This window comes from Oncorhynchus nerka, linkage group LG18 (assembly GCF_034236695.1).
Source record: "Oncorhynchus nerka isolate Pitt River linkage group LG18, Oner_Uvic_2.0, whole genome shotgun sequence".
Classification (NCBI taxonomy): Eukaryota; Metazoa; Chordata; class Actinopteri; order Salmoniformes; family Salmonidae; genus Oncorhynchus; species Oncorhynchus nerka.
Genome location: NC_088413.1, coordinates 20,588,648 through 20,602,833, shown reverse-complemented (window position 1 = coordinate 20,602,833; position 14,186 = coordinate 20,588,648). Strand labels below are relative to the sequence as shown.

Below are 14,186 nucleotides of genomic sequence, written 5' to 3'. Positions count from 1 at the left end.
CATGTTGTGTCTAATGTCCTGACCTCATGACCTGACCTCATGTTGTGTCTACTACTGACCTCCTGACCTCATGTTGTGTGTTGTGTCTAATGTACTCATGCACTGACCTCATGATGTGTCTAATGTCCTGACCTCTTGTTGTGTCTAATGTACTGACCTCATGTTGTGTCTACTGTCCTGACCTCATGTTGTGTCTGCTGTCCTGACCTCATGTTGTGTCTAATGTCCTGACCTCACCTGTTGTGTCTACATGTACTCCTTGCTGTCCCCAGACCTCATGTTGTGTCTACTGTCCTGACATCATGTTGACATCTTGTCTACTGTCCTGACCTCATGTTGTGTCTACTGTCCTGTCCTGACCTCATGTTGTTTCTGACCTCATACTGTCCTGACCTCATGTTGTGTCTACTGTCCTGACCTCATGTTGTGTCTACTGTTTCTGTCCTGACCTCATGTTGTGTCTACTGTCCTGACCTCATGTTGTGTCTACTGTCCTGACCTCATGTTTTGTCTAATGTCTGACCTCATGTTGTGTCTAATGTCTGACCTCATCCTATGTTGTCATGTCTAATGTCCTGACCTCATGTTGTGTCTACTGTAGTTGTGTCCTCACCTCATGTTGTGTCTAACCTCATGTTGTGTCTACTGACCTCATCATGTTGTGTCTACTCTGTTGTGTCTACTGTCCTGACCTCATGTTGTGTCTACTGTCCTGACCTCATGTTTTGTCTAATGTACCTGACCTCATGTTGTGTCTAATGCACTGACAGTGTGTTTTCCATGTTGTGTCGATCATGTTGTGTCTATGTGACCTCAAACATGTTTGTCTAATTTAACAACGAGTCTGTTGTACTGACTCCATGATTTATCTGATAATGTGAAACATACAGTAACTACTGGGACCAAAGCCACAATCAGGAAATAAGTAGGAAACATTTTCACATGCAAATACAAACCATGTAATGTGTGTGTGTCTATGTGTCCCCCCATCTCCAGGTCTCATCTTCATCTATGTCAGTCAGGTCAATCCAGCCTCTCTTGTTGAGGTTGAAGAGAAATGTGTTTGTTGAGAAAGATGAAGATAACTACAAATGGTCTATATGTGTAAAATACACTACTGTCCAAGGAATGTTAGTCCAGAACCCCATCCAGCTCTCTGTCTCTGACACCTGTTCCTGTTCTCTGTTAATGACAACCAGAGGCCTCATCAACCGCAGACAGACACAAATCTGTTAGTAAACCATGTGTAGAGTCATTTCCAAGCAAAGTCTGAGATTTATATGAATGTTCTCTGTTAATGACAACCAGAGCCTCATCAACCGCAGACAGACACAAATCTGTTAGTAAACCATGCTTGAATTTACACACAGACATGACCATCCGCTAGGAACAATGAATGCCAAGTGGTGGAATAAGGGAACTGCTTGTCAAGAATGGGGACAATATATGTTGAAAATGTGTGAAATTGTGAGTAACATATATTTATTTTTAAATCGATTTAATTGTATTTACTTTGTGAATTAATGTATCAGATCTTGACAGGCTATATGCAATGTGATCACATCAGGGCATTTGTTATGATAATAATCTATATAATAATCAATATAATGTAGAGTAATTTGTTAAATTAGAGAAAACATTGTAGATAAACCATAATGGAAATCAAATTAGAGATGCCTGATCCTGCTCTGTTAGAAGGTTTGGTCCACGCTGCATTTCGCGGAGACCGATGGGATTTACAGAGAGTATAGATTGGATCATCTGATATCGTTTCCCAAAACCAATCGTAAAGGATCTTTTTGAGGATTGAAGATCTATCTAAGAAAGGCCAAAACATGTCATTCTGGTGCACATGAAGTGCCAATCTGTTTCGAGTTTGTAGTAACGGGCATTTTACAGCGGGAGCTTCCCGATCGTCACCTTACATCCTTCAACGAGTCAATGTTTTGGATTGCAATCACCAGCAAAACAAACTGTAACATACCACTTCCATACACAATCACACAACAGATTTAAATCAAAAGGGCTTTCTTCCCATCAATGGATTCCCAAATACAAACAGAGCAATAGACGGCACCCACATCCCCATCCCCATGCCAAAACCAGTTCCACTATATGAATAGAAAAGGCTTCAAATCTTAATGTGCAGGTGATTATATGACAACAAAACAACGCTGCTGAATGTGGTTTCAAAGTGGCCCGTTGGAACCACGACTTGTTCATTCTGTAGAACAGCAATGTCGGCGTCTACACCTACAGGAAGGAGCTGTTGAGGATGGATGGCTTATTGGTGAGTGTTGACTACTCATTTGCCTTTCCTAAAGCAACTTGAATTGTCCTAATGGTCCTCTATTTGTAGCTATGTTTTATATTTTTACTGGTCAAACTGCAACTGAGTGAGACAAATAAAACCTGTTGGTTGTACTCAATCTGACACTACAACTGTATTAGAGTCTGGATTATTATCATTCTAAGGTTCTTTTGGTTGCGGTTTGTAGGCTATATCATGGTACGGCGTTGTATATTCCCACAGGCTTTACAGGGATGATTTTGACCATATCTAGTTAATTAGGAGCTTTAAATGGATGATTTTGGTAATATCTATTTAATTAGGGGCGTTTCAAAATCCAAATAGCCAGAGTCCTTTATGAACACTGAGTCTCTCTTCACTTAGGTTCTTGCAACTGATCTGTAGCTGGTCTCTCTCTTTAGTCAGGTTGTTATAACTGGTCTGTAGCTGGTCTCTCTCTTTAGTCAGGTTCTTACAACTGGTCTGTAGCTGGTTTCTCTCTTTAGTCAGGTTGTTATAACTGGTCTGTAGCTGGTCTCTCTCTGAAGTTGTGTTTGTCTTATAAAGGGATAAACTCTGGGACAAGATGTTCCTTTTATCCTCAGAATCTTTAATGGCTCTGTTATCTACAAAGTATAAACACATAGTTACTAGGTAAAACACCAGGTAAATTGGCTTAGTAACCAGCACCTCTTATAACTGGGTGATAAGCAATGAACTTGGACACAAACTCACAGTAGACAGACAGGCCTATGATCCCAGCCAGTAGGAGAACACACAGCAGCCCCAGAAACACTGCAGGAACTAGGAAGGGTCTCTTCCCTGAGCTATCAAGCTCTGTGGACACACATAATATACTGTTATGTTTTGTGAGTGTGTGTGTGTGTGTGTTTTACCTGCGTTCTGGTCTCCTCAACCATTATTAGGAGCAGCGTCTGCTGACTTTTCTCTCTTGGTGCTGGTCTCACCGTCTCTCAGGGTGTCTGCACAATCCTCTCCTCCATCTCACCTCTGTCAAACTTGACCTTCTTGTTCATATCTGGTTCAGCATAAATTACCTTTTACATCTTTAACAATGCCTGGGTCTTTCTTTCTATGTAGGTCTACTATACATTAAGTCTCTGCTTCTAGAATTAATGTGGTGGTCTTCCAACATGGCCACCAGGAGGCGTCGTACATCAACTGCAGGCCCTCTATACGTTAAGTCTCTGCTTCTAGTGACATCTCTGTCTCTGAGTCATCTGTGTGTCTCTGTCTGTGTCATTGCTGTAGGCGTTAACTCTACGGAAGTATCAACAAAATTACACGGTAGTTGTGGTTATGCTAATGTAAAACGTAGAACACGTTTGCATAGTTGAGTGTGTAATTGTGTGTGTACTTGTGTGCAGTCATAGACTGTTCTCTCTACTACCGCATGGCAAGCGGTACTGGAGTGCCAAGTCTAGGAAATGCTTCTCAATGCTTTACCCACAAGCCATAAGACTCCTGAACAAGTAATCAAATGGCTATCCAGACTATTTGCATTGTGTGCCCCCCCCCTCCAACCCCTCTTTTATGCTGCTGCTACTCTCTGTTTATCATATATACATAGTCAATTTAACTATACATTCATTTACATACTACCTCAATTGACCTGACTAATCGGTGCCTGTATATAGCCTCGCTACTGTTATAGCCTCGCTACTGTATATAGCCTCTCTACTGTATATAGCCTCGCTACTGTATATAGCCTCTGTATATAGCCTCTCTACTGTATATAGCCTCGCTACTGTATATAGCCTCTGTATATAGCCTCGCTACTGTTATAGCCTCGCTACTGTATATAGCCTCTCTACTGTATATAGCCTCGCTACTGTATATAGCCTCTGTATATAGCCTCTCTACTGTTATAGCCTCGCTACTGTATATAGCCTCTGTATATAGCCTCTCTACTGTATATAGCCTCGCTACTGTATATAGCCTCTCTACTGTATATAGCCTCGCTACTGTATATAGCCTCTGTATATAGCCTCGCTACTGTATATAGCCTCTGTATATAGCCTCTCTACTGTATATAGCCTCGCTACTGTATATAGCCTCTGTATATAGCCTCGCTACTGTTATAGCCTCGCTACTGTATATAGCCTCGCTACTGTATATAGCCTCTGTATATAGCCTCTCTACTGTATATAGCCTCGCTACTGTATATAGCCTCTGTATATAGCCTCACTATTGTTATAGCCTCGCTACTGTATATAGCCTCTCTACTGTATATAGCCTCGCTACTGTATATAGCCTCTGTATATAGCCTCGCTACTGTTATTTTTCACTGTCTTTTTACTGTTGTTTTATTTCTTTACTTACCTATTGTTCACCTAATACATTTTTGCACTATTGGTTAGATCCTGTAAGTAAGCATTTCACTGTAAGGAGATACCTGTTGTATTCGGCTCACGTGACAAATAAACTTTGATTTGATTTGCATGTGTGTGTGAGAGATTGTTGTAGTGTTCATTGTTAAACCATTTTCTGCAGCACAATATAAACCATTCCATGTCTCTACATGTTCATCTTGTCCAGAGTATATCTCAACACAGTCCTCCTGCCCAGGGAACGGGACTTGCTATTTGTGATGATGGACAGGACACTGTCATACCAGGAAGATATAGATCATAGAGGGGAAGTGGAGAACAAAGACTAGTTGTTAACATATATTAAATATCATATGTAACAGTCCCAAGATAATTCAGGGAGTTTCCAGAACTCCTCCTTCCTTTCACCTTTCTGCTGATTTGGACCCTCTGTTTACTCCCAAATATACATCAACATGTTCAGGAGGTCCAGAACTACAAACATGGGTCATTATAATGTCCAGACAATAGATGTGACACTACAAACTGCTCCTAGTGGATATTGAGGGTGAGTAGTCTTAACCAGTGAGGATGAGGTGATAACAGTAACCCCCGGGGCTCTCCTCTACATTTACCTTTTTGTTATTTAGCAGACGCTCTTATCCAGAAAGATGTACAGGAGCCATTAGGGTTAAGTGCCTTGCTCAAGGGCACATCGACAGATTTTTCATGTAGTCGGCTCAGGATTTCAACCTTTGGCCAGTAACCAACCGCTAGACGACCTGCCTCCCTCTCTCTTAAGGAACCTGATTGGTCGAGGAGATTTTGAGTGACAGCTGGTTGAGTGACAGGAAAGATCCACTTCACTTCCCTCTTTTGGGACCCATATGGGGGAACAACAATCAAATATGAGCATTTGATATTGTGCTTATATGTAATTTGACAACAGACTGACTTTCAAAGATTATTAGAACACACAGCAGCCCCAGACACACTGCAGCAACTCCAGAGGGTCTCTTCCACCACTGAACATGTACTGAATCACAAATGATTAAAGATCGTTGGTAATATGTTTTACTATTTCATCCAGGATTGGGACAAATACAGCTAGAGTACTACAGGGTTATCACACTTGTTTAATATATTGTGTGTGTGTGTGTGTGTGTGTGTGTGTGTGTGTGTGTGTGTGTGTGTGTGTGTGTGTGTGAGTGCGCATGAGTGCAATCTTACCTGAAGCAACAAATCCATCTCTTGTACTGGGTTTGAAGGCTCTTACGTTGGCATATAATTGGCCATCAATGTCCATTCTATGTGGGTCTCATATACTGTATCTGTCCAGAAAACACTGGCCACTTTTCATCACTGGATATAAGGTACCACAGACAGGACAACTATAAAGAAAAATGCTTAATTTAAAACATCAATCATACGTTTATAATCTGTTTATTTTCTGGATTGGTTAACATTAGGCAATGGTTAGAGTTAAGGTACGGGTCAATTGTTGCACTAAAAAACAGACAGTCGAGACAGCAATGTTCCCTCGAAACAGACCGTGTGCGTGGCAGCGCAATTGCTCCAGAAGTGCTGCGCAGAAGAATTGATCTGCCGGGCAGAGACTCAATAGATTGAACTTCACTTAGTTTGCTCTATTACTTTGCACTATATAGATCAACGTTTGTTCTGTGATCGAATCAATATTATATCAGCCCATTTTCAATGCAACAAAACAAAACAAATCGAATTTTCCAAGTTTGAGTCTGTGATTTTGTTGTAGACAGAGTCACAGCGCAAAGGAGTAAACTAGTACTCTATTGAAAGGTGTTGCCCACGAGCGGTATTTTATTTACCCTTGAGTGAACGCGCTTTTTAGATCAGTGTGCACATTTGTTGATATTCCTTGCTAGTCGAGTTATTAGCTGAGTTATACATAAGTATCAGTAAGCAATGGATAGTGACTGCTTTCTACGAGAGCACAAAACGTGTAGGCTACATTTTAAGCTGTATTTCAAAAGCCAGTCAAGTAAAACGCTTATTTCTTAATTAAAGTGGCAGTGTTGTATTTTGAGACAGGCTTGAACATGCAAATAAGCCAATAGGCAGAGTGGCAGCCTACATTGTCTAATTCTCTGTCTGGTAATAATAATACATTTTACTATCTGTGATGTCTGGCATGATGAGAGATGGGGACATACTTTGTTGTGAAGGAAGTGTTCAGCAGCCATCATGTTGACTAGCAGAGACAGGTCATAGGGTGGACGTGAACTGTTCTAACATCTACTGTTTATCCACAGGTTAACTGTCATAACATCTACTGTCTATCTACAGGTTAACTGTCCTAACATCTACTGTCTATCCACAGGTTAACTGTCATAACATCTACTGTCTATCCACAGGTTAACTGTCATAACATCTACTGTCTATCCACAGGTTAACTGTCATAACATCTACTGTCTATCCACAGGTTAACTGTCATAACATCTACTGTCTATCCACAGGTTAACTGTCATAACATCTACTATCTATCCACAGGTTAACTGTCCTAACGTTTACTGTCTATCCACAGGTTAACTGTCATAACATTTACTGTCTATCCACAGGTTAACTGTCATAACATCTTACTGTCTATCCACAGGTTAACTGTCATATCATTTACTGTCTATCCACAGGTTAACTGTCATAACATTTACTGTCTATCCACAGGTTAACTGTCATAACATCTACTGTCTATCCACAGGTTAACTGTCATCACATCTACTGTCTATCCACAGGTTAACTGTCCTAACGTTTACTGTCTATCCACAGGTTAACTGTCATAACATCTACTGTCTATCCACAGGTTAACTGTCATAACATCTACTGTCTATCCACAGGTTAACTGTCATAACATCTACTGTCTATCCACAGGTTAACTGTCATCACATCTACTGTCTATCCACAGGTTAACTGTCCTAACGTTTACTGTCTATCCACAGGTTAACTGTCCTAACGTTTACTGTCTATCCACAGGTTAACTGTCCTAACGTTTACTGTCTATCCACAGGTTAACTGTCCTAACGTTTACTGTCTATCCACAGGTTAACTGTCATAACATCTACTGTCTATCCACAGGTTAACTGTCATAACATCTACTCTCTATCCACAGGTGACTTTAACACTATCTGTTGCTTTGACACTACTATAACAATTTACATTTTGTATTTTATTGTATTGTATTCAATATGGGATACTTGATTCTGCCACCAATGTTACTGAGAAATGGCTGGAACTCATCCAGTGACAACATGAGAGACGGTGACCATGACAACAGACTGACCACACACTGCAGTGGTTAACTTTGGGTCAGGGGTAGCGTCAAAACATAAAGGGGGAGCGTTAACATTTTTGTCAGTAGCATCACTTTTAGTTTCAAATCTCCCTGTGAACCAAAGTAGAGCTGTGTACATCCTCATGCATGTGTACATTTGCAGACATGAAGATCTGCATATCTTGGTGCTTCAGTGTGGGAACATGGTTTGTGGTTATGTCTGCCTGTAAAGAGATCTGACCAGGTATAAGTAGATATTGGTGCCTCAGTGTGGGAACATAGTTTGTGGTTATGTCTCAAAGAAATAAGGTATAAGTTAACTTGGTGCCAGCAGTCATGGTTTAGTTTAAAAAGAAATCTGACCAGGTATAAGTAGATCTGGTGCCTCAGTCATGGTTTGTGTTTATGTCTGCAAAGAAATGAAGGTATAAGTAGATCTTGGTGCCTCAGTGTGGGAACATGGTTTGTGGTTATGTCTGCCTGTAAAGAAATCTGACCAGGTATAAGTAGATATTGGTGCCTCAGTGTGGGAACATGGTTTGTGGTTATGTCTGCCTGTAAAGAAATCTGACCAGGTATTAGTAGATCTTGGTGCCTCAGTGTGGGAACATGGTTTGTGGTTATGTCTGCCTGTAAAGAAATCTGACCAGGTATAAGTAGATCTTGGTGCCTCAGTGTGGGAACATGGTTTGTGGTTATGTCTGCCTGTAAAGAAATCTGACCAGGTATAAGTAGATCTTGGTGCATCAGTGTGGGAACATGGTTTGTGGTTATGTCTGCCTGTAAAGAAATCTGACCAGGTATAAGTAGATCTTGGTGCTTCAGTGTGGGAACATGGTTTGTGGTTATGTCTGCCTGTAAAGAAATCTGACCAGGTATAAGTAGATCTTGGCAGACCGTCTGAAAAAAACGTCCTGAAGCTGAACAATACAAAACAACCTCAATCGTGCTCCAGTCTGGTAAATTGAACTATCAGATCATTATAATCTGATAAGATGTATATATAGTGCAACATTTTCATAGTGCAAAAAGTATGACAAATACTGCAAACATAGTAATCCCTGTGTGATGTCATTTGGTAACCCTTTTTTTGTATAGTCCATCTGTAGATGCTCTATCACTGGCCATCAAAATTAGGGCCAAATTAGAGCCGGGTCGAATGACATTTTCAAATTGGAATCGGGTCGTGGAAACCCGGTCCAGTGCAGCCCAGTTTAACAACTGGTGCCAGCTCTATTAGAATTGGGGTGGTGACACCGTTACTATGCAACCACCAGCTGATCACTGCTGGATGCTGAGACCACGTTTAGCTAGCTCGTCTGGGCTTGTTGCTGTTAGCTAGCACATGGACAAGCAACACTGCTGTAGTCAGACATGACATGAATTAACACCATAGCTGGATCATTGAAGATTGAGGCCCCCAGTCCAGGGTTTCCCAACCCTCTCCTCAGGGACCATCAGACATTTCACATTTTGGTTTTAGCACTAAACTGGCACACCTGATTCAGTCTACTAACCATCAAACCCTGTAGTGCATCAAATTAATGCAGGTGTGCCTGTCTGGTGAACCCAGCGGAGAGGGTTGGAAAGTACTGCACCTACAGTGTAGTAGAAAACCCTGGTCCTGGAAGTGCTGCAGAAAGAGGTTTGTCTAGTTAGAGCTTAGTCTGCAAATCATTCCTTTAGCTTGTGGAGTTAAATACTGCCCTCTTCTGGCTGTTGTGCAGAATGAGCTGTGTCAAGTAACTAAAGGCCTCTGGGTAAATTAGTGTGTGTTTGGTTTTCAGTGGTCCTAATCTGACACACCTGATTCATTCTACTAACCATCAAACCCTTTACTAATTGATGCAGATGTGCCTGTCTGTTGAACCCAGAGAAGAGGGTTGGGAAGTACTGCACCTTGTAGGCAACCGTGGTCCTGGAGGGGCCAAGGCAAATCATGTTTTGAATTTAACCAACCTGGAAGAACAGTTGTGTTGAATTTAGGCAATCACTGAACTGATCCCTACTGTGTGAGACTGGATTTGAATAACCCTAGTCTGAGCTTTCTCTGTCAATCATGCCTTTAGCTGGTTAAGTGAAATGCTTCCCTCTTCTGGTAACTGTGAACAATGCTCCATGTCTCTGAGGCCTACCTAAACTGAAGGATCTGTCAACCATCTATTTAAAACATTTGTTCCCCCAGAATCCAACTTCTAAATAAGTGTGTGGCCCATTTGCAGGTGTGAGACAGTCATATGAATATGAAAACACCTTTATCAGATCAATTAATAAAAGGTCAATGACTAAAATATGCCCTTGATTGTTGTACTATTTGATGTTCCTGGTCAACCTGCCTCTTAGACAAACCACCTGGACCGTGTCTGACATCTGTCTTGACTACTACTGACTATAACTACTGTGTTCTGATCATATTACATACTATTTAGAATGGAGCCTGGTGAGCCGGCTGGATCTCATAGACAAACCACCTGGACCGTGTCTGACATCTGTCTTGACTACTACTGACTATAACTACTGTGTTCTGATCATACTATAACATACTATTTTTAGAATGGAGCCTGGTGAGCCGGCTGGATCTCTTACATTAATATTACGCTACATGGTTATCTGTCTGGTTATTACTACGCTATTTACAATGTAGTCTAGATAAAATGTGTGCAATAAGCAACAAATAGTATGGGTGAGCCTAGTACAGCATGCTAATGAGAATGTGTCTTCTACAGTCTATCCACTTATCTTATTATCAGCTAATTATAATCTGGGTCTGAAGTGACAATTATCTTCCTCAATAGCATGTAGTGAATTACACTAGATTAAGAATCTTAATTGCTATTTTATAATTATTTTGCCACTATGGCCTATTTATTGCCTTCCCTCATCCTACCTCATTTGTAAACACTGTATATAGACTTTTTCTATTGTATTATTGACTGTATGTTTGTTTATTCCATGTGTAACTCTGTGTTGTTGTTTGTGTCGTACTGCTTTGCTTTATCTTGGCCAGGTTGCAGTTGTAAATGAGAACTTGTTCTCAACTAGCCTAACTGGATAAATAAAGGATAAATAAAAATAATAAAAACATTAAAAGGCTGAAATGAATGACTCAGTAGTAGACATTTCACATAGTATAAAACATTGTATTTTCTCATATCCATCAGCCCACTAGTTAGTATGGGGAGTCGGACATGGCCAGTGTGTTTAGTCTCATGGTAGAATCACATACCAGACTAGTGTTATCAACGTGTGTCGGTTATGCTTGACTGAGTCTCTCAAACCAGTTTTGTCAGATGAACAATGTACTTAATGAAACCGACAGAATTTCCCTCCCATGAAAAGGCTGCATGGTATTTAGGATTGATACTGTAGCTGTATCATTCATCTATGTTTTGTGTCCTCCTCCCACTCCTCCCACTCCTCCCACTCTCTCTGCTGGTTGTGATTGGTTGATTGAGGATTACGGAGCTCAGGGGCTGATCTAGGATCCCTTGTCCCTATTACCTTATTCATTATGATCTAAAAGGCCAAACTGATCCTAGATCAGCACTCCTACTTTGAGAGGCGTACGGCCAGTGACCTCACAGACAGGAAACGACTAACCCTTCTCAGTGCTCTCTCACCCAACCCTCTCACTCAGCCTCAGAGAGCTCTCAAAGTTAACGTCTAACCCTTCTCAGTGCTCTCTCACCCAACCCTCTCTCTCAGCCTCAGAGAGCTCTCAAAGTTAACATCTAACCCTTCTCAGTGCTCTCTCACCCAACCCTCTCTCTCAGCCTCAGAGAGCTCTCAAAGTGAATGTCTAACCCTTCTCAGTGCTCTCTCACCCAACCTCTCTCTCAGCCTCAGAGAGCTCTCAAAGTTAACGACTAACCCTTCTCAGTGCCTCTCACCCAACCCTCTCTCTCAGCCTCAGAGAGCTCTCAAAGTTAACGACTAACCCTTCTCAGTGCTCTCTCACCCAACCCTCTCTCTCACCCTCAGAGAGCTCTCAAAGTTAACGACTAACCCTTCTCAGTGCTCTCTCACCCAACCCTCTCTCTCAGCCTCAGAGCCCTCCAAGTTGTATTTTCTCCTCACTCTTGTTATTCTTACAACCCATTACGAACTGACCTTAGGTTCAATTGAGTCAGTTTGTCTGATATAATTCATTACAGATTAGACATGATGGGACACATGCAATCCTGTCAAGACTTGCATAGTGTGAAAGGTAATAAAACTGAAGGATTTTGTAAACCATGTAATGTGAAGGAAGCTTTAAAGCCAGTACTGACGTGTCATTTCTTTGTACAGCCATTAGGCATGACAGTCAGGAATATGAGGTGATTTTAAGGATTTGCAATCATTGCAGGTTAAATCAAGCCTTAACAGGGCTTGCAGTGAAGGTGGAATACATTGCAGACATTGCATTGCATGAATCAATTGTGTGCCAGGTCATCGACATCGTTGTAGGGCATCAGCTTGCTAAATTATGTGGTTAGTTGATATGTTAAAGACCTATACAGGTGTGAGATTAGGCATGTGTCTGCAATGTAGCTGACCTGGGACAAGGCCAGGATCTCTACACTGTGAAGCTGGGGCAGCTGTTGTGTCAGATCAGGCTACTTCTCATTGGTAGAGGTGGTAATGATCAGTAACATACAGTAGTTATCAACATAATAATGTAGCCTGTATCTGATGCTCTGATGATGTTTGATTCTCCTCCACTCAAAATATATTTTCAATTCCGATCACTGTTTACTCCCTTGCTCTTTAGTGTGTAGATGACTTCACACAACAGGTTATTCACTGGTGACTTTCTCTGGATTTTGGTGACTTCAAAAATCTCATATGGCAGAATTAAAACTTCTCTCTCTTCAGGAAAGGCTGAGTAAGAAGTTAGCTCAGCGCCAAAGCAAGTGTGGATCTCAAAGCAAGACACATTCTCAAAGTTGGCTAAGTCAGATCTTAAAGAGCTTGTGGCGAAGGTGCCGAAACGGATCTTGTGGTTGAGAACACTCAGATCAAACTTCTTGTTGGTTCTGTGAAAGGTTTCCTTACATGTCTCTTGTCTTTCTCTAAGAATCTGAATGGCGTCAGTCAGGTAGAAATGCAGTGCATGGTACCTGAATGATGTTGTCATATATGCAGAATCTTGAACTGCTTTGTTGAAGTCCACATAGATCGATTTGGAATTGGGTCTGGGTTTGTTATTCGTATACAGATAGAGCAATGGAATGCTGTGTATTCAAACTGTCTCCATGTGGTATAGCTGCCACAACATTCTGTAGACTTGACCTTTGCGCAAATGGCATTATTTAGATAGAGTGCCAGGGCGAATTCCATTTCTTACACAAGCACACGCCGACACATTCAGATATACTACATACGCAGCCTAGTGGTCATCTGTTTTTTCACCCACACCCGCCCGCCATGGCTAATAACCCATCCGCCTGACTGTATGTGATATGGTGAAAAACTGACCCCACACTAATATTTATTTGACATGGGGTGCATGACTTTGTTTAGTTTGATTTAGATATGTTTCTGCTTATTATTTCCAACATTTTGGTAGGCTATTTGTTAGACAACTTGTCAATAATTAGATACATGTAGCATCTATTTTGTCATTACAAGTATATGTTGCCCTTGAAGAATAAATAAAGCCTTGATCAACAGAACAATGTAAAAGATCAATAGAATGAATGCTAGGTGACATCGGTGAAGTTCTGTCATATTTCACCTTGCAAAGATGTTTAGGGTCTGTGGAGAAAATACAAGAACCCAACAAATAAATTGAAATAATTGTTGTGGAAAATGTCCAAATGAAATCATTTTGACCGGTTGTAAGGAAAAAGACAGCTGTGGAAACGACCAAGGTGTTTCTGATGAGATTTTATTTTGGCTTTGATGCATATTTTATGTGGTTAAAATATGATCAGGTTTTATGTTGCTTTTATGATGAAGACAGCACCCCTACAGATAGTATCGAACTGAGCATTGCATTCTGTCAAAATGCAGAAATAAATAAATAATATTTCTCCACTCCTGTTCCCAAGTCCAAGCTTTACCTACATGTGGTGTATCATTTTACTGCAAAAAGTGTTTAATTCTGCAGGGGTTGATATTGCGGCTATATGAGAGGTTATAAATCCACTTTGGGCTAGGGGGCAGAATTTTCACGTCCGGATAAAAAGCGTGCCCAAAATAAACTGCCTATTACTCAGGCCCAGAAGCTAGGATATGCATATGGGTGGTAATATTGGATGGAAAACACTCTAAAGTT

At 41.0% G+C, this 14,186-nt stretch overlaps 1 pseudogene; it reads right to left on the bottom strand.

Moving 5' to 3' along the window:
• Positions 1-12,551: 12,551 nt before the first annotated feature.
• LOC135561602 (ecto-ADP-ribosyltransferase 5-like) lies at positions 12,552-13,148 on the bottom strand (annotated as a pseudogene).
• Positions 13,149-14,186: the final 1,038 nt, after the last annotated feature.